Genomic DNA, 21018 nt, shown 5'->3' on the forward strand with positions numbered 1-21018 from the left:
ATATGCACTCGAGCATTTGCATGTAGTTCAAATTTGAATTATGCACATAAATGCATTGAAAACTCAGTTAATGCATAAAAATGTGCAAACGAACCCCGAAAAATAACAAAAATTAACACAACACTCATGTTGTTCTATGTTGACACGAGAAAATTTTGGAAGCAATAAGAGGCAATGGATATTGTTTCGTCCCCAGAGGTGGGACGTTCCCTACCGAAACCATCATGCTTGTTGTGAGAAGCTCTAGTTTGTGAGAAGCATATACCCAGAACTAGCCCAAATGGGACAAAAATTTTACCACGGCAGGTTGATGTCGCTCCATGATAGCATGCCAAGTTTCATGAATTTCAGACGAGTTTTGTATTTACTTGAATTTAAAAACCAGGCATCTCAATGTTTTGCCGGCAATGAATGGTGCCATGGTGTTTGAAATTCATTCCCATTTCTTGCATGGGACCTAAGCATGCACCCAAGGACACAGATTTGATTTTTCAACCAATTTATATGCACTAGAGCATGTGCATCTAATCATCATCTCCTTCTTGTGCTAACTCGATGTTCCTTCTGTGCTAGGTTCCCATTAATTGATGGCGTTTTATGAACACACCACCGTTTCCCGCCATTTCCTCACCTGTTTCCCGCCACCCAGCGATATTGCGCATAGGCGGCGCGTGACGCACGAAGGCGACAAGCGCAGCCTACAGCACATCCACCTTTTCCAAGCATGCGAACCAGCCAAATCGCCGCCTCTGCCATCAACCTAGTAGACGAGGAAAACGAGCAGGTGCCATGACCGTCGTGGCCGAGGTGCTCCCCGGCAATGCGATGGACGACGCCATTATGCGCGTCATCGCCAAGGTTGAGCAGACTTTGGCACATGGTGCTTGAGCATCGCGGATCAAGATAGGCATGTCAGCGCCGACAGGCTGTAGCTCGCCGCACAACATGATCGATGGCGCGCCATAGAGCAAGCTAGGCGCGTCCATGCCGATAGCCTATGGCTTGCCGCACGACGAGACCATTGGAGCGCCATAGAGCGAGAGGCGCGGCATGCCGCATAGCAAGAGCGGATCCATCGGCGCTTGCATGCTCTCAACATGGCGTCGCAATTGGGTACACGTCTGGTCAGTATGCCCATTCCTCGCTAGGAGTGGGCAGAGGCCGTCAGCGCCATACTTGCACCAGAGGCCGGCCGCGCCGTACTTGCACTGGACACCCACCACGCCATTCGCATGGGTGCCGCTGTTCGCCTTGTCCGCGGCCCGCTGGATGCCAACGTGCTGGTCCGTAGGATCGACCACCTCCTTGCCCTAGGTGTCCACATGGGCACATTAGAGGAACATGGCCGTCGCATTAGATCGCGCTCCAGATGTACCGCGAGCATGTCGACCGCTTGGACGAACGCCTGCACAAGTTCAGGCAGAGCCAAGAGCTACCGTAGGCAAGGGCTGCTTGTCATGGTCTCATGGACGTGTTTTATTTTGAAAAGTCATTTCGACGTGGATAGCTATGTATTCAGAGCAATCGTAGTATTGCTCTGTTTATTGCTCTATTTCAATGTGTGTACTCCATTTTCCATTCTTATATGTTCTGTTTCAATGTGTGTATATACGCTTTCCATTCTGTATATGTGGATGATAACAGGTAGATTCAAATTAGTATACAAAAACAGATAGAAAATGTAATTCATAATATATATATTAATTTTTCATTAGTTCATGACAGAATATATATATATATATATATAATATCATCACATATATTAATTGTTCATTAAATCAGGCAAGTTTCATGTTTTCTGATCATTTTTTATTTTTTTTGGAATTAAAATGCCATGGCACTCCATGCATGTGTGCCCATGCCTTGGGACCAATATGTTTGAAAATTCCTTCTAATTTACTGCACAAGGAATTAACTCACACACAAGTACATAAAAATATGATTTTTCCAACCGTTAGATGTAGTTCAAATTTGAATTACGGTCATTAAATGGCTAGAAAATCACTTAAATGGCTTTAAAAGGTCAAATGACACCTGAAATTTTCAAAATTTTCACATGACCGTTGTATTAGTGCATGTTAGACGTAGAAAAAAAATTGAAGGCCGTAAGAGGAAGCTATCTCCCGTTCGTCATCAAACATGCATTGTTCCCTCTAGGAACCACGAGCCTTCTATTGTGTTGCTCCAGTTTGTGAGAGGTGTGTGTCCAAACTTTCGTCAAATAGGCCAATTTATATACCACATCATCTTTGTGGCATGACATTAAATCAAGCAAGGTTTCATGTTTTTTTTGATCATTTTTTAATTTTTTTCGAATTAAAATGCCATGCCACTCCATGCATGTGTGCCCATGCCTTGAGACCAATATGTTTGAAAATTCCTTCCAATTTACTGCACATGGAATTAATGCGCACACACGTACACAAAAATATGATTTTTCAAACCGTTATGGTTAGGCGTTGCATGTAGATGCATTTCAAATTTGAATTGCGGTCATGAAATGGCTAGAAAATCACTTAAATGTCTTTAAAAGGTTAAATGACCCCTGAAATTTTCGAAAATTTCACATGATAGTGGTATTAGTGCACGTTAGACGTAGAAAAAAAATTGAAGGTCGTAAGAGGAAGCTATCTCGCATTCGTCATCAAACATGCATTGTTCCCTCTCGGAACCACGAACCTTCTAGTGAGTCGCTCGAGTTTGTGAGGGGTGTGTGTCCAAACTTTCATCAAACATGCCAATTTCTTTACCACATCATCTTGGTGGCATGACATTAAATCAAGCAAGGTTTGATGTTTTTTTGATCATTTTTTTAATTTTTGGAATTAAAATGCATGGCACTCCATGCATGTGTGCCCATGCCTTGACACCAATATGTTTGAAAATTCCTTCTAATTTACTGCACATGGAATTAACTCGCACACAAGTACACAAAAAATGATTTTTGCAACCGTTATGGTTAGGCGTTGAATGTAGATGTAGTTCAAATTTGAATTACGGTCATTAAATGGCTAGAAAATCACTTAAATCTCTTTAAAACGTCAAATGACCGATGAAATTTTCAAAAAATTCACATCACAGTCGTATTAGTGCACGTTAGATGTAGAAAAAAATTGAAGGCCGTAAGAGGAAGCTATCTCCCGTTCATCATCAAACATGCATTGTTCCTTTTCGAAACCACGATCCTTCTAGTGTGTTGCCCCGGTTTGTGAGGGGTGTGTGTCCAAACTTTCGTCAAACATGCCAATTTCTTTACCACATCATCTTGGTGGCATGACATTAAATCAAGCAAGGTTTCATGTTTTTTGATCATTTTTTAATTTTTTGGAATTAAAATGCCACGGCACTCCATGCATGTGTGCCCATGCCTTGAGACCAATATGTTTGAAAATTCCTTCTAATTTACTGCACATGGAATTAACTCGCACACAAGTACACAAAAATATGATTTTTCCAACCGTTATGGTTAGGCATTGCATGTATATGTAGTTCAAATTTGAATTACGGTCATTAAATGGCTAGAAAATCACTTAAATGTCTTTAAAAGGTCAAATCACCCCTGATATTTTCAAAAATTTCACATGATAGTTGTATTAGTGCACGTTATATGTAGAAAAAAATTGAAGGCAGTAAGAGGAAGCTATCTCCCGTTCGTCATCAAACATTCATTGTTCCCTCTCGGAACCACGAGCCTTCTAGTGTGTTGCTCCGGTTTGTGAGGGGTGTGTGTCTAAACTTTCATCAAACAGGCCAATTTCTTTACCAAATCATCTTGGTGGCATGACATTAAATCAGGCAAGGTTTCATGTTTTTTGATCATTTTTTTAATATTTTTTGAAATTAAAATGCCATGGCTATCCATGCATGTGTGCCCATGCCTTGAGACCAATATGTTTGAAAATTCCTTCCAATTTACTGCTCATGGAATTAACTCGCACACAAGTACACAAAAATATGATTTTTTCAAACCATTATGGTTAGGCGTTGCATGTAGATGTTGTTCAAATTTGAATTACGGTCATTAAATGGCTAGAAAATCACTTAAATGTCTTTAAAAGGTTAACTGACCCCTGAAATTTTCAAAAATTTCACATGACAGTGGTATTACTGCACGTCAGACGTAGAAAAAATTGAAGGCCGTAAGAGGAAGCTATCTCCTGTTCGTCATCAAACATGCATTGTTCCCTGTCGGAACCACAGACCTTCTAATGTGTTGCTCTGGTTTGTGAGGGGTGTGTGTCCAAACTTTCGTCAAACAGGCTAATTTTTTACCACATCATCTTGGTGGCATGAGATAAAATCAACCAAGGTTTCATTTTTTTCTGATCATTTTTTTATTTTTTGGAATTAAAATGCCATGTCACTCCATGCATACGTCTGCATGTGTCCATGTCATGAGACCAATATGTTTGAAAATTCCTTCTAATTTACTGCACATGGAATTAACTCGCACACAAGTACATAGAGTTGATTTTTCAAACAGTTTTGGTTAGGCGTTGCATGTAGATGTAGTTCAAACTTGAAATACGGTAATTAAATGGCAAGAAAAGCACTTAAATATCTTTAAAAGGTCAAATGACCCCTAGAATTTTCAAAAATTTCACATTACAATTGTAGTAGTGAACGTTAGACGTAGAAAAAAAATTGAAGGCCGTAAGAGGAAGCTATCTCCCGTTCGTCATCAAACATGCATTGTTCCCTCTCGGAAGCACAAGCCTTCTAGTGTGTTGCTCCGGTTTTTGAGGGGTGTGGGTCCAAACTTTCGTCAAACATGCCAATTTCATTACCACATCATCTTTGTAGCATGACATTAAATCAAGCAAGGTTTCATGTTTTTCTGATCATTTTTTATTTTTTTGGAATTAAAATGCCATGGCACTCCATGCATGTGTGCCCATGCCTTGAGACCAATATGTTTGAAAATTCCGTCTAATTTACTGCACATGGAATTAACTCGCACACAAGTACACAAAAAATGATTTTTGCAACCGTTATGGTTAGGCGTTGAATGTAGATGTAGTTCAAATTTGAATTACGGTCATTAAATGGCTAGAAAATCACTTAAATGTCTTTAAAACGTCAAATGACCGATGAAATTTTAAAAAAAAATCACATCACAGTCGTATTAGTGCACGTTAGATGTAGAAAAAAAATTGAAGGCCGTAAGAGGAAGCTATCTCCCGTTCATCATCAAACATGCATTGTTCCTTTTCGAAACCACGAGCCTTCTAGTGTGTTGCCCCGGTTTGTGAGGGGTGTGTGTCCAAACTTTCGTCAAACATGCCAATTTCTTTACCACATCATCTTGGTGGCATGACATTAAATCAAGCAAGGTTTCATGTTTTTTTGATCATTTTTTAATTTTTTGGAATTAAAATGCCACGGCACTCCATGCATGTGTGCCCATGCCTTGAGACCAATATGTTTGAAAATTCCTTCTAATTTACTGCACATGGAATTAACTCGCACACAAGTACACAAAAATATGATTTTTCCAACCGTTATGGTTAGGCATTGCATGTATATGTAGTTCAAATTTGAATTACGGTCATTAAATGGCTAGAAAATCACTTAAATGTCTTTAAAAGGTCAAATCACCCCTGATATTTTCAAAAATTTCACATGATAGTTGTACTAGTGCACGTTAGATGTAGTTAAAAATTGAAGGCAGTAAGAGGACGCTATCTCCCGTTCGTCATCAAACATTCATTGTTCCCTCTCGGAACCACGAGCCTTCTAGTGTGTTGCTCCGGTTTGTGAGGGGTGTGTGTCTAAACTTTCATCAATCAGGCCAATTTCTTTACCAGATCATCTTGGTGGCATGACATTAAATCAGGCAAGGTTTCATGTTTTTTTGATCATTTTTTTAATATTTTTTGAAATTAAAATGCCATGGCTATCCATGCATGTGTGCCCATGCCTTGAGACCAATATGTTTGAAAATTCCTTCCAATTTACTGCTCATGGAATTAACTCGCACACAAGTACACAAAAATATGATTTTTCAAACCATTATGGTTAGGCATTGCATGTAGATGTAGTTCAAATTTGAATTACGGTCATTAAATGGCTAGAAAATCACTTAAATGTCTTTAAAAGGTTAACTGACCCCTGAAATTTTCAAAAATTTCACATGACAGTGGTATTACTGCACGTCAGACGTAGAAAAAAATTGAAGGCCGTAAGAGGAAGCTATCTCCTGTTCGTCATCAAACATGCATTGTTCCCTGTCGGAACCACAGACCTTCTCTGTGTTGCTCTGGTTTGTGAGGGGTGTGTGTCCAAATTTTCGTCAAACAGGCTAATTTTTTACCACATCATCTTGGTGGCATGAGATAAAATCAACCAAGGTTTCATGTTTTTCTGATCATTTTTTTATTTTTTGGAATTAAAATGCCATGTCACTCCATGCATACGTCTGCATGTGTCCATGTCATGAGACCAATATGTTTGAAAATTCCTTCTAATTTACTGCACATGGAATTAACTCGCACACAAGTACATAGAGTTGATTTTTCAAACAGTTTTGGTTAGGCGCTGCATGTAGATGTAGTTCAAACTTGAAATACGGTAATTAAATGGCTAGAAAAGCACTTAAATATCTTTAAAAGGTCAAATGACCCCTAGAATTTTCAAAAATTTCACATTACAATTGTAGTAGTGAACGTTAGACGTAGAAAAAAATTGAAGGCCGTAAGAGGAAGCTATCTCCCGTTCGTCATCAAACATGCATTGTTCCCTCTCGGAAGCACAAGCCTTCTAGTGTGTTGCTCCGGTTTTTGAGGGGTGTGGGTCCAAACTTTCATTAAACATGCCAATTTCATTACCACATCATCTTTGTAGCATGACATTAAATCAAGCAAGGTTTCATGTTTTTCTGATCATTTTTTATTTTTTTGGAATTAAAATGCCATGGCACTCCATGCATGTGTGCCCATGCCTTGAGACCAATATGTTTGAAAATTCCTTCTAATTTACTGCACATGGAATTAACGCGCACACAAGTACACAAAAATATGTTTTTTCAAACTGTTATGGTTAGGCGTTGCATGTAGATGTAGTTCAAATTTTAATTACGGTCATTAAATGGCCAGAAATCACTTAAATGTCCTTAAAAGGGTCAAATGACCCCTGAGATTTTCAAAAATTTCACATGACAGTTGTATTATTGCGCGTTAGACGTAGAAAACAAATTGAAGGCCGTAAGAGAAAGCTATCTCCCGTTTGTCATCAAACATGTATTGTCCCCTCTCAGAACCACGAACCTTCTAGTGAGTTGCTCCTGTTTGTGAGTGGTGTGTGTCCAAACTTTCGTCAACCAGGCCAATTTTTTACCACATCATCTGGGTGGCATGACATTAAATCAACCAAGGTTTCGTGTTGTTCTAATCATTTTTTTATTTCTGGGAATTAAAATGCCAGGTCACTCCATGCATACGTCTGCATGTGTCCATATCGTGAGACTAATATGTTTGAAAATTCTGTCTAATTTACTACACATGGAATTAACTCACACACAAGTACATAGATATGATTTTTCAAACCATTTTGTTTATGCGTTGCATGTAGATGTAGTTCAAATTTGAATTACGGTCATTAAATGGCAAGAAAATAAATTAAATGTCTTTAAAAGGTCAAATGACCCCTAGAATTTAAAAAAATCACATTACAGTTGTAGTAGTGCACATTAGATGAAAAAAATGAAGGCCGTAAGAGGAAGCTATCTCCCGTTCGTCATCACACATGCATTGTTCCCTCTCGGAACCACGAGCCTTCTAGTGTGCTGCTCCGGTTTTGTGAGGGGTGTGTGCCCAAACTTTTGTCAAACATGCCAATTTCTTTACCACATCATCTTGGTGGCATGACATTACATTAACCAGGGTTTCATGTTTTTCTGATCATTTTTTATTTTTTGGAATTAAAATGCCATGTCACTCCATGCATACGTACGCATGTGTCCATGTCGTGAGACCAATATGTTTGAAAATTCCTTCTAATGTACTGCACATGGAATTAACGCGCACACAAGTACACAAAAATATGATTTTTCCAACCGTTATGGTTAGGCATTGCATGTATATGTAGTCCAAATTTGAATTACGGTCATTAAATGGCTAGAAAATCACTTAAATGTCTTTAAAAGGTCAAATCACCCCTGATATTTTCAAAAATTTCACATGACAGTTGTATTAGTGCATGTTAGATGTAGAAAAAATTGAAGGCAGTAAGAGGAAGCTATCTCCCGTTTGTCATCAAACATTCATTGTTCCCTCTCGGAACCACGAGCCTTCTAGTGTGTTGCTCCGGTTTGTGAGGGGTGTGTGTCTAAACTTTCATCAAACAGGCCCATTTCTTTACCAAATCATCTTGGTGGCATGACATTAAATCAGGCAAGGTTTCATGTTTTTTTGATCATTTTTTTAATATTTTTTTTAAATTAAAATGCCATGGCTATCCATGCATGTGTGCCCATGCCTTGAGACCAATATGTTTGAAAATTCCTTCCAATTTACTGCTCATGGAATTAACTCGCACACAAGTACACAAAAATATGATTTTTCAAACCATTATGGTTAGGCGTTGCATGTAGATGTAGTTCAAATTTGAATTATGGTCATTAAATGGCTAGAAAATAACTTAAATGTCTTTAAAAGTTTAACTGACCCCTGAAATTTTCAAAAATTTCACATGACAGTGGTATTACTGCACGTCAGACATAGAAAAAAATTGAAGGCCGTAAGAGGAAGCTATCTCCTGTTCGTCATCAAACATGCATTGTTCCCTGTCGAAACCACGGACCTTCTAATGTGTTGCTCTGGTTTGTGAGGGATGTGTGTCCAAACTTTCATCAAACAGGCTAATTGTTTACCACATCATCTTGGTGGCATGAGATTAAATCAACCAAGGTTTCATGTTTTTCTGATCATTTTTTTATCTTTTGGAATTAAAATGCCATGTCACTCCATGCATACGTCTGCATGTGTCCATGTCATGAGACCAATATGTTTGAAAATTCCTTCTAATTTACTGCACATGGAATTAACTCACACACAAGTACATAGAGTTGATTTTTCAAAGAGTTTTGGTTAGGCGCTGCATGTAGATGTAGTTCAAACTTGAAATACGGTAATTAAATGGCTATAAAAGCACTTAAATATCTTTAAAAGGTCAAATGACCCCTAGAATTTTCAAAAATTTCACATTACAATTGTAGTAGTGAACGTTAGACGTAGAAAAAAAATTGAAGGCCGTAAGAGGAAGCTATCTCCCGTTCGTCATCAAACATGCATTGTTCCCTCTCGGAACCACAAGCCTTCTAGTGTGTTGCTTCGGTTTTTGAGGGGTGTGGGTCCAAACTTTCGTCAAACATGCCAATTTCTTTACCACATCATCTTTGTAGCATGACATTAAATCAAGCAAGGTTTCATGTTTATCTGATCATTTTTTATTTTTTTTGAATTAAAATGCCATGGCACTCCATGCATGTGTGCCCATGCCTTGAGACCAATATGTTTGAAAATTCCTTCTAATTTCCTGCACATGGAATTAACTCGCACACAAGTACACAAAAATATGATTTTTCAAACTGTTATGGTTAGGCGTTGCATGTAGATGTAGTTCAAATTTGAATTACAGTCATTAAATGGCTAGAAATCACTTAAATGTCCTTAAAAAGGTCAAATGACCCCTAAGATTTTCAAAATTTTCACCTGACAGTTGTATTATTGCGCGTTAGACGTAGAAAACAAATTGAAGGCCGTAAGAGAAAGCTATCTCCCGTTTGTCATCAAACATGTATTGTCCCCTCTCAGAACCACGAACCTTCTAGTGAGTTGCTCCTGTTTGTGAGGGGTGTGTGTTCAAACTTTCGTCAACCAGGCCAATTTTTTTACCACATCATCTGGGTGGCATGACATTAAATCAACCAAGGTTTCATGTTGTTCTAATCATTTTTTTATTTTTGGGAATTAAAATGCCATGTCACTCCATGCATACGTCTGCATGTGTTCATATCATGAGACCAATATGTTTGAAAATTCTGTCTAATTTACTACACATGGAATTAACTCACACACAAGTACATAGATATGATTTTTCAAACCATTTTGTTTATGCGTTGCATGTAGATGTAGTTCAAATTTGAATTACGGTCATTAAATGGCAAGAAAATAAATTAAATGTCTTGAAAAGGTCAAATGACCCCTAGAATTTAAAAAAAATCACATTACAGTTGTAGTAGTGCACATTAGATGTAAAAAAATGAAGGCCATAAGAGGAAGCTATCTCCCATTCGTCATCAAACATGCATTGTTCCCTCTCGGAACCACGAGCCTTCTAGTGTGCTGCTCCGGTTTTGTGAGGGGTGTGTGCCCAAACTTTCGTCAAACATGCCAATTTCTTTACCACATCATCTTGGTGGCATGACATTACATCAACCAGGGTTTCATGTTTTTCTGATCATTTTTTATTTTTTGGAATTAAAATGCCATGTCACTCCGTGCATACGTACGCATGTGTCCATGTCGTGAGACCAATATGTTTGAAAATTCCTTCTAATTTACTGCACATGGAATTAACTCGCACACAAGTACACAAAAATATGATTTTTCCAACCGTTATGGTTAGGCATTGCATGTATATGTAGTCCAAATTTGAATTACGGTCATTAAATGGCTAGAAAATCACTTAAATGTCTTTAAAATGTCAAATCACCCCTGATATTTTCAAAAATTTCACATGATAGTTGTATTAGTGCACGTTAGATGTAGAAAAAAATTGAAGGCAGTAAGAGGAAGCTATCTCCCGTTCGTCATCAAACATTCATTGTTCCCTCTCGGAACCACGAGCCTTCTAGTGTGTTGCTCCGGTTTGTGAGGGGTGTGTGTCTAAACTTTCATCAAACAGGCCAATTTCTTTACCAAATCATCTTGGTGGCATGAAATTAAATCAGGCAAGGTTTCATGTTTTTTTGATCATTTTTTTAATATTTTTTGAAATTAAAATGCCATGGCTATCCATGCATGTGTGCCCATGCCTTGAGACCAATATGTTTGAAAATTCCTTCCAATTTACTGCTCATGGAATTAACTCGCACACAAGTACACAAAAATATGATTTTTCAAACCATTATGGTTAGGCGTTGCATGTAGATGTAGTGCAAATTTGAATTACGGTCATTAAATGGCTAGAAAATCACTTAAATGTCTTTAAAAGGTTAACTGACCCCTGAAATTTTCAAAACTTTCACATGACAGTGGTATTACTGCACGTCAGACGTAGAAAAAAATTGAAGGCCGTAAGAGGAAGCTATCTCCTGTTCGTCATCAAACATGCATTGTTCCCTGTCGGAACCACGGACCTTCTAATGTGTTGCTCTGGTTTGTGAGGGGTGTGTGTCCAAACTTTCGTCAAACAGGCTAATTTTTTACCACATCATCTTGGTGGCATGAGATTAAATCAACCAAGGTTTCATGTTTTTCTGATCATTTTTTTATTTTTTGGAATTAAAATGCCATGTCACTCCATGCATACGTCTGCATGTGTCCATGTCATGAGACCAATATGTTTGAAAATTCCTTCTAATTTACTTCACATGGAATTAACTCGCACACAAGTACATAGAGTTGATTTTTCAAACAGTTTTGGTTAGGCGCTGCATGTAGATGTAGTTCAAACTTGAAATACGGTAATTAAATGGCTAGAAAAGCACTTAAATATCTTTAAAAGGTCAAATGACCCCTAGAATTTTCAAAAATTTCACATTACAATTGTAGTAGTGAACGTTAGACGTAGAAAAAAAATTGAAGGCCGTAAGAGGAAGCTATCTCCCGTTCGTCATCAAACATGCATTGTTCCCTCTCGGAACCACAAGCCTTCTAGTGTGTTGCTCCGGTTTTTCAGGGGTGTGGGTCCAAACTTTCGTCAAACATGCCAATTTCTTTACCACATCATCTTTGTAGCATGACATTAAATAAGCCTAGGTTTCATGTTTTTCTGATCATTTTTTAATTTTTTGGAATTAAAATGCCATGGCACTCCATGCATGTGTGCCCATGCCTTGAGACCAATATGTTTGAAAATTCCTTCTAATTTCCTGCACATGGAATTAACTCGCACACAAGTACACAAAAATATGATTTTTCAAACTGTTATGGTTAGGCGTTGCATGTAGATGTAGTTCAAATTTGAATTACGGTCATTAAATGGCTAGAAATCACTTAAATGTCCTTAAAAAGGTCAAATGACCCCTGAGATTTTCCAAAATTTCACATGACAGTTGTATTATTGCGCGTTAGACGTAGAAAACAAATTGAAGGCCGTAAGAGAAAACTATCTCCCGTTTGTCATCAAACATGTATTGTCCCCTATCAGAACCACGATCCTTCTAGTGAGTTGCTCCTGTTTGTGAGGGGTGTGTGTCCAAACTTTCGTCAACCACGCCAATTTTTTTACCACATCATCTGGGTGGCATGACATTAAATCAACCAAGGTTTCGTGTTGTTCTAATCATTTTTTTATTTTTGGGAATTAAAATGCCATGTCACTCCATGCATACGTCTGCATGTGTCCATATCGTGAACCCAATATGTTTGAAAATTCTGTCTAATTTACTACACATGGAATTAACTCACACACAAGTACATAGATATGATTTTTCAAACCATTTTGTTTATGCGTTGCATGTAGATGTAGTTCAAATTTGAATTACGGTCATTAAATGGCTAGAAAATAACTTAAATGTCTTTAAAAGGTCAAATGACCCCTAGAATTTAAAAAAAATCACATTACAATTGTAGTAGTGCACATTAGATGTAAAAAAATGAAGGCCATAAGAGGAAGCTATCTCCCATTAGTCATCAAACATGCATTGTTCCCTCTTGGAACCACGAGCCTTCTAGTGTGCTGCTCCGGTTTTGTGAGGGGTGTGTGCCCAAACTTTCATCAAACATGCCAATTTCTTTACCACATCATCTTGGTGGCATGACATTACATCTACCAGGGTTTCATGTTTTTCAGATCATTTTTTATTTTTTGGAATTAAAATGCCATGTCACTCCATGCATACGTACGCATGTGTCCATGTCGTGAGACCAATATGTTTGAAAATTCCTTCTAAATTACTGCACATGGAATTAACTCGCACACAAGTACACAAAAATATGATTTTTCCAACCGTTATGGTTAGGCATTGCATGTATATGTAGTTCAAATTTGAATTACGGTCATTAAATGGCTAGAAAATCACTTAAATGTATTTAAAATGTCAAATCACCCCTGATATTTTCAAAAATTTCACATGACAGTTGTATTAGTGCACGTTAGATGTAGAAAAAAATTGAAGGCAGTAAGACGAAGCTATCTCCCATTCGTCATCAAACATTCATTGTTCCCTCTCGGAACCATGAGCCTTCTAGTGTGTTGCTCCGGTTTGTGAGGGGTGTGTGTCTAAACTTTCATCAAACAGGCCAATTTCTTTACCAAATCATCTTGGTGGCATGACATTAAATCAGGCAAGGTTTCATGTTTTTTTGATCATTTTTTTAATATTTTTTTGAAATTAAAGTGCCATGGCTATCCATGCATGTGTGCCCATGCCTTGAGACCAATATGTTTGAAAATTCCTTCCAATTTACTTCTCATGGAATTAACTCGCACACAAGTACACAAAAATATGTTTTTCAAACCATTATGGTTAGGCGTTGCATGTAGATGTAGTTCAAATTTGAATTATGGTCATTAAATGGCTAGAAAATCACTTAAATGTCTTTAAAAGGTTAACTGACCCCTGAAATTGTCAAAAATTTCACATGACAGTGGTATTACTGCACGTCATACATAGAAAAAAATTGAAGGCCGTAAGAGGAAGCTATCTCCTGTTCGTCATCAAACATGCATTGTTCCCTGTCGGAACCACGGACCTTCTAATGTGTTGCTCTGGTTTGTGAGGGGTGTGTGTCCAAACTTTCGTCAAACAGGCTAATTTTTTACCACATCATCTTGGTGGCATGAGATTAAATCAACCAAGGTTTCATGTTTTTCTGATCATTTTTTTATTTTTTGGAATTAAAATGCCATGTCACTCCATGCATATGTCTGCATGTGTCCATGTCATGAGACCAATATGTTTGAAAATTCCTTCTAATTTACTGCACATGGAATTAACTCGCACACAAGTACATAGAGTTGATTTTTCAAACAGTTTTGGTTAGGCGCTGCATGTAGATGTAGTTCAAACTTGAAATACGGTAATTAAATAGCTAGAAAAGCACTTAAATATCTTTAAAAGGTCAAATGAACCCTAGAATTTTCAAAAATTTCACATTACAATTGTAGTAGTGAACGTTAGACGTAGAAAAAAAATTGAAGGACGTAAGAGGTAGCTATCTCCCGTTCGTCATCAAACATGCATTGTTCCCTCTCGGAACCACAAGCCTTCTAGTGTGTTGCTCCGGTTTTTGAGGGGTGTGGGTCCAAACTTTCGTCAAACATGCCAATTTCTTTACCACATCATATTTGTAGCATGACATTAAATCAAGCAAGGTGTCATGTTTTTCTGATCATTTTTTATTTTTTTGGAATTAAACTGCCATGGCACTCCATGCATGTGTGCCCATGCCTTGAGACCAATATGTTTGAAAATTCCTTCTAATTTCCTGCACATGGAATTAACTCGCACACAAGTACACAAAAAATATGATTTTTCAAACTGTTATGGTTAGGCGTTGCATGTAGATGTAGTTCAAATTTGAATTACGGTCATTAAATGGCTAGAAATCACTTAAATGTCCTTAAAAAGGTCAAATGACCCCTGAGATTTTCAAAAATTTCACATGACAGTTGTATTATTGCGCGTTAGACGTAGAAAACAAATTGAAGGCCGTAAGAGAAAGCTATCTCCCGTTTGTCATCAAACATGTATTGTCCCCTCTCAGAACCACGATCCTTCTAGTGAGTTGCTCCTGTTTGTGAGGGGTGTGTGTCCAAACTTTCGTCAACCAGGCCAATTTTTTTACCACATCATCTGGGTGGCATGACATTAAATCAACCAAGGTTTCGTGTTGTTCTAATCATTTTTTTATTTTTGGGAATTAAAATGCCATGTCACTCCATGCATACGTCTGCATGTGTCCATATCGTGAGACCAATATGTTTGAAAATTCTGTCTAATTTACTACACATGGAATTAACTCACACACAAGTACATAAATATGATTTTTCAAACCATTTTGTTTATGCGTTGCATGTAGATGTAGTTCAAATTTGAATTACGGTCATTAAATGGCTAGAAAATAACTTAAATGTCTTTAAAAGGTCAAATGACCCCTAGAATTTAAAAAAAATCACATTACAATTGTAGTAGTGCACATTAGACATAAAAAAATGAAGGCCATAAGAGGAAGCTATCTCCCGTTAGTCATCAAACATGCATTGTTCCCTCTCGGAACCACGAGCCTTCTAGTGTGCTGCTCCGATTTTGTGAGGGGTGTGTGCCCAAACTTTCGTCAAACATGCCAATTTCTTTACCACATCATCTTGGTGGCATGACATTACATCAACCAGGGTTTCATGTTTTTCTGATCATTTTTTATTTTTTGGAATTAAAATGCCATGTCACTCCATGCATACGTACGCATGTGTCCATGTCGTGAGACCAATATGTTTGAAAATTCCTTCTAATTTACTGCACATGGAATTAACTCGCACACAAGTACACAAAAATATGATTTTTCCAACCGTTATGGTTAGGCATTGCATGTATATGTAGTTCAAATTTGAATTACGGTCATTAAATGGCTAGAAAATCACTTAAATGTCTTTAAAAGGTCAAATCACCCCTGATATTTTCAAAAATTTCACATGACAGTTGTATTAGTGCATGTTAGATGTAGAAAAAAATTGAAGGCAGTAAGAGGAAGCTATCTCCCGTTCGTCATCAAACATTCATTGTTCCCTCTCGGAACCACGAGCCTTCTAGTGTGTTGCTCCGGTTTGTGAGGGGTGTGTGTCTAAACTTTCATCAAACAGGCCAATTTCTTTACCAAATCATCTTGGTGGCATGACATTAAATCAGGGAAGGTTTCATGTTTTTTTGATCATTTTTTTAATATTTTTTTGAAATTAAAATGCCATGGTTATCCATGCATGTGTGCCCATGCCTTGAGACCAATATGTTTGAAAATTCCTTCCAATTTACTTCTCATGGAATTAACTCGCACACAAGTACACAAAAAATAAGATTTTTCAAACCATTATGGTTAGGCGTTGCATGTAGCTGTAGTTCAAATTTGAATTATGGTCATTAAATGGCTAGAAAATCACTTAAATGTCTTTAAAAGGTTAACTGACCCCTGAAATTTTCAAAAATTTCACATGACAGTGGTATTACTGCACGTCAGACATAGAAAAAAATTGAAGGCCGTAAGAGGAAGCTATCTCATGTTCGTCATCAAACATGCATTGTTCCCTGTCGGAACCACGGACCTTCTAATGTGTTGCTCTGGTTTGTGAGGGGTGTGTGTCCAAACTTTCGTCAAACTGGCTAATTTTTTACCACATCATCTTGGTGGCATGAGATTAAATCAACCAAGGTTTCATGTTTTTCTGATCATTTTTTTTATTTTTTGGAATTAAAATGCCATGTCACTCCATGCATATGTCTGCATGTGTCCATGTCATGAGACCAATATGTTTGAAAATTCCTTCTAATTTACTGCACATGGAATTAACTCGCACACAAGTACATAGAGTTGATTTTTCAAACAGTTTTGGTTAGGCGCTGCATGTAGATGTAGTTCAAACTTGAAATACGGTAATTAAAAAGCTAGAAAAGCACTTAAATATCTTTAAAAGGTCAAATGAACCCTAGAATTTTCAAAAATTTCACATTACAATTGTAGTAGTGAACGTTAGACGTAGAAAAAAAAATTGAAGGACGTAAGAGGAAGCTATCTCCCGTTCGTCATCAAACATGCATTGTTCCCTCTCGGAACCACAAGCCTTCTAGTGTGTTGCTCCGGTTTTTGAGGGGTGTGGGTCCAAACTTTCGTCAAACATGCCAATTTCTTTACCACATCATCTTTGTAGCATGACATTAAATCAAGCAAGGTTTCATGTTTTTCTGATCATTTTTTATTTTTTTTGGAATTAAACTGCCATGGCACTCCATGCATGTGTGCCCATGCCTTGAGACCAATATGTTTGAAAATTCCTTCTAATTTACTGCACATGGAATTAACTCGCACACAAGTACACAAAAATATGATTTTTCAAACTGTTATGGTTAGGCGTTGCATGTAGATGTAGTTCAAATTTGAATTACGGTCATTAAATGGCTAGAAATCACTTAAATGTCCTTAAAAAGGTTAAATGACCCCTGAGATTTTCAAAAATTTCACATGACAGTTGTATTATTGCGCGTTAGACATAGAAAACAAATTGAAGGCTGTAAGAGAAAGCTATCTCCCGTTTGCCATCAAACATGTATTGTCCCCTCTCAGAACCACGAACCTTCTAGTGAGTTGCTCCTGTTTGTGAGGGGTGTGTGTCCAAACTTTCGTCAACTAGGCCAATTTTTTGACCACATCATCTGGGTGGCCTGACATTAAATCAACCAAGGTTTCGTGTTGTTCTAATCATTTTTTTTATTTTTGGGAATTAAAATGCCATGTCACTCCATGCATACGTCTGCATGTGTCCATATCGTGAGACCAATATGTTTGAAAATTCTGTCTAATTTACTACACATGGAATTAACTCACACACAAGTACATAGATATGATTTTTCAAACCATTTTGTTTATGCGTTGCATGTAGATGTAGTTCAAATTTGAATTACGGTCATTAAATGGCAAGAAAATAAATTAAATGTCTTGAAAAGGTCAAATGACCCCTAGAATTTAAAAAAATCACATTACAGTTGTAGTAGTGCACATTAGATGTAAAAAAATGAAGGCCATAAGAGGAAGCTATCTCCCGTTCGTCATCAAACATGCATTGTTCCCTCTCGGAACCACGAGCCTTCTAGTGTGCTGCTCCGGTTTTGTGAGGGGTGTGTGCCCAAACTTTCGTCAAACATGCCAATTTCTTTACCACATCATCTTGGTGGCATGACATTACATCAACCAGGGTTTCATGTTTTTCTGATCATTTTTTATTTTTTGGAATTAAAATGCCATGTCACTCCATGCATACGTACGCATGTGTCCATGTCGTGAGACCAATATGTTTGAAAATTCCTTCTAATTTACTGCACATGGAATTAACTCGCACACAAGTACACAAAAATATGATTTTTCCAACCGTTATGGTTAGGAATTGCATGTATATGTAGTCCAAATTTGAATTACGGTCATTAAATGGCTAGAAAATCACTTAAATGTCTTTACAATGTCAAATCACCCCTGATATTTTCAAAAATTTCACATGATAGTTGTATTAGTGCACGTTAGATGTAGAAAAAAAATTGAAGGCAGTAAGAGGAAGCTATCTCCCGTTCGTCATCAAACATTCATTGTTCCCTCTCGGAACCACGAGCCTTCTAGTGTGTTGCTCCGGTTTGTGAGGGGTGTGTGTCTAAACTTTCATCAAACAGGCCAATTTCTTTACCAAATCATCTTGGTGGCATGAAATTAAATCAGGCAAGGTTTCATGTTTTTTTTGATCATTTTTTTAATATTTTTTGAAATTAAAATGCCATGGCTATCCATGCATGTGTGCCCATGCCTTGAGACCAATATGTTTGAAAATTCCTTCCAATTTACTGCTCATGGAATTAACTCGCACACAAGTACACAAAAATATGATTTTTCAAACCATTATGGTTAGGCGTTGCATGTAGATGTAGTTCAAATTTGAATTACGGTCATTAAATGGCTAGAAAATCACTTAAATGTCTTTAAAAGGTTAACTGACCCCTGAAATTTTCAAAACTTTCACATGACAGTGGTATTACTGCACGTCAGACGTAGAAAAAAATTGAAGGCCGTAAGAGGAAGCTATCTCCTGTTCGTCATCAAACATGCATTGTTCCCTGTCGGAACCACGGACCTTCTAATGTGTTGCTCTGGTTTGTGAGGGGTGTGTGTCCAAACTTTCGTCAAACAGGCTAATTTTTTACCACATCATCTTGGTGGCATGAGATTAAATCAACCAAGGTTTCATGTTTTTCTGATCATTTTTTTATTTTTTGGAATTAAAATGCCATGTGACTCCATGCATACGTCTGCATGTGTCCATGTCATGAGACCAATATGTTTGAAAATTCCTTCTAATTTACTTCACATGGAATTAACTCGCACACAAGTACATAGAGTTGATTTTTCAAACAGTTTTGGTTAGGCGCTGCATGTAGATGTAGTTCAAACTTGAAACACGGTAATTAAATGGCTAGAAAAGCACTTAAATATCTTTAAAAGGTCAAATGACCCCTAGAATTTTCAAAAATTTCACATTACAATTGTAGTAGTGAACGTTAGACGTAGAAAAAAAATTGAAGGCCGTAAGAGGAAGCTATCTCCCGTTCGTCATCAAACATGCATTATTCCCTCTCGGAACCACAAGCCTTCTAGTGTGTTGCTCCGGTTTTTCAGGGGTGTGGGTCCAAACTTTCGTCAAACATGCCAATTTCTTTACCACATCATCTTTGTAGCATGACATTAAATAAGGCAAGGTTTCATGTTTTTCTGATCATTTTTTAATTTTTTGGAATTAAAATGCCATGGCACTCCATGCATGTGTGCCCATGCCTTGAGACCAATATGTTTGAAAATTCCTTCTAATTTCCTGCACATGGAATTAACTCGCACACAAGTACACAAAAATATGATTTTTCAAACTGTTATGGTCAGGCGTTGCATGTAGATGTAGTTCAAATTTGAATTACGGTCATTAAATGGCTAGAAATCACTTAAATGTCCTTAAAAAGGTCAAATGACCCCTGAGATTTTCCAAAATTTCACATGACAGTTGTATTATTGCGCGTTAGATGTAGAAAACAAATTGAAGGCCGTAAGAGAAAGCTATCTCCCGTTTGTCATCAAACATGTATTGTCCCCTCTCAGAACCACGATCCTTCTAGTGAGTTGCTCCTGTTTGTGAGGGGTGTGTGTCCAAACTTTCGTCAACCAGGCCAATTTTTTTACCACATCATCTGGGTGGCATGACATTAAATCAACCAAGGTTTCGTGTTGTTCTAATCATTTTTTTATTTTTGGGAATTAAAATGCCATGTCACTCCATGCGTACGTCTGCATGTGTCCATATCGTGAAACCAATATGTTTGAAAATTCTGTCTAATTTACTACACATGGAATTAACTCACACACAAGTACATAGATATGATTTTTCAAACCATTTTGTTTATGCGTTGCATGTATATGTAGTTCAAATTTGAATTACGGTCATTAAATGGCTAGAAAATAACTTAAATGTCTTTAAAAGGTCAAATGACCCCTAGAATTTAAAAAAAATCACATTACAATTGTAGTAGTGCACATTAGACGTAAAAAAATGAAGGCCATAAGAGGAAGCTATCTCCCATTAGTCATCAAACATGCATTGTTCCCTCTCGGAACCACGAGCCTTCTAGTGTGCTGCTCCGGTTTTGTGAGGGGTGTGTGCCCAAACTTTCATCAAACATGCCAATTTCTTTACCACATCATCTTGGTGGCATGACATTACATCAATCAGGGTTTCATGTTTTTTTCAGATCATTTTTTATTTTTTGGAATTAAAATGCCATGTCACTCCATGCACACGTACGCATGTGTCCATGTCGTGAGACCAATATGTTTGAAAATTCCTTCTAATTTACTGCACATGGAATTAACTCGCACACAAGTACACAAAAATATGATTTTTCCAACCGTTATGGTTAGGCATTGCATGTATATGTAGTTCAAATTTGAATTACGGTCATTAAATGGCTAGAAAATCACTTAAATGTCTTTAAAATGTCAAATCACCCCTGATATTTTCAAAAATTTCACATGACAGTTGTATTAGTGCACGTTAGATGTA

This window comes from Triticum dicoccoides, chromosome 6A (genome assembly GCF_002162155.2).
Source record: "Triticum dicoccoides isolate Atlit2015 ecotype Zavitan chromosome 6A, WEW_v2.0, whole genome shotgun sequence".
NCBI classification, from domain to species: Eukaryota; Viridiplantae; Streptophyta; class Magnoliopsida; order Poales; family Poaceae; genus Triticum; species Triticum dicoccoides.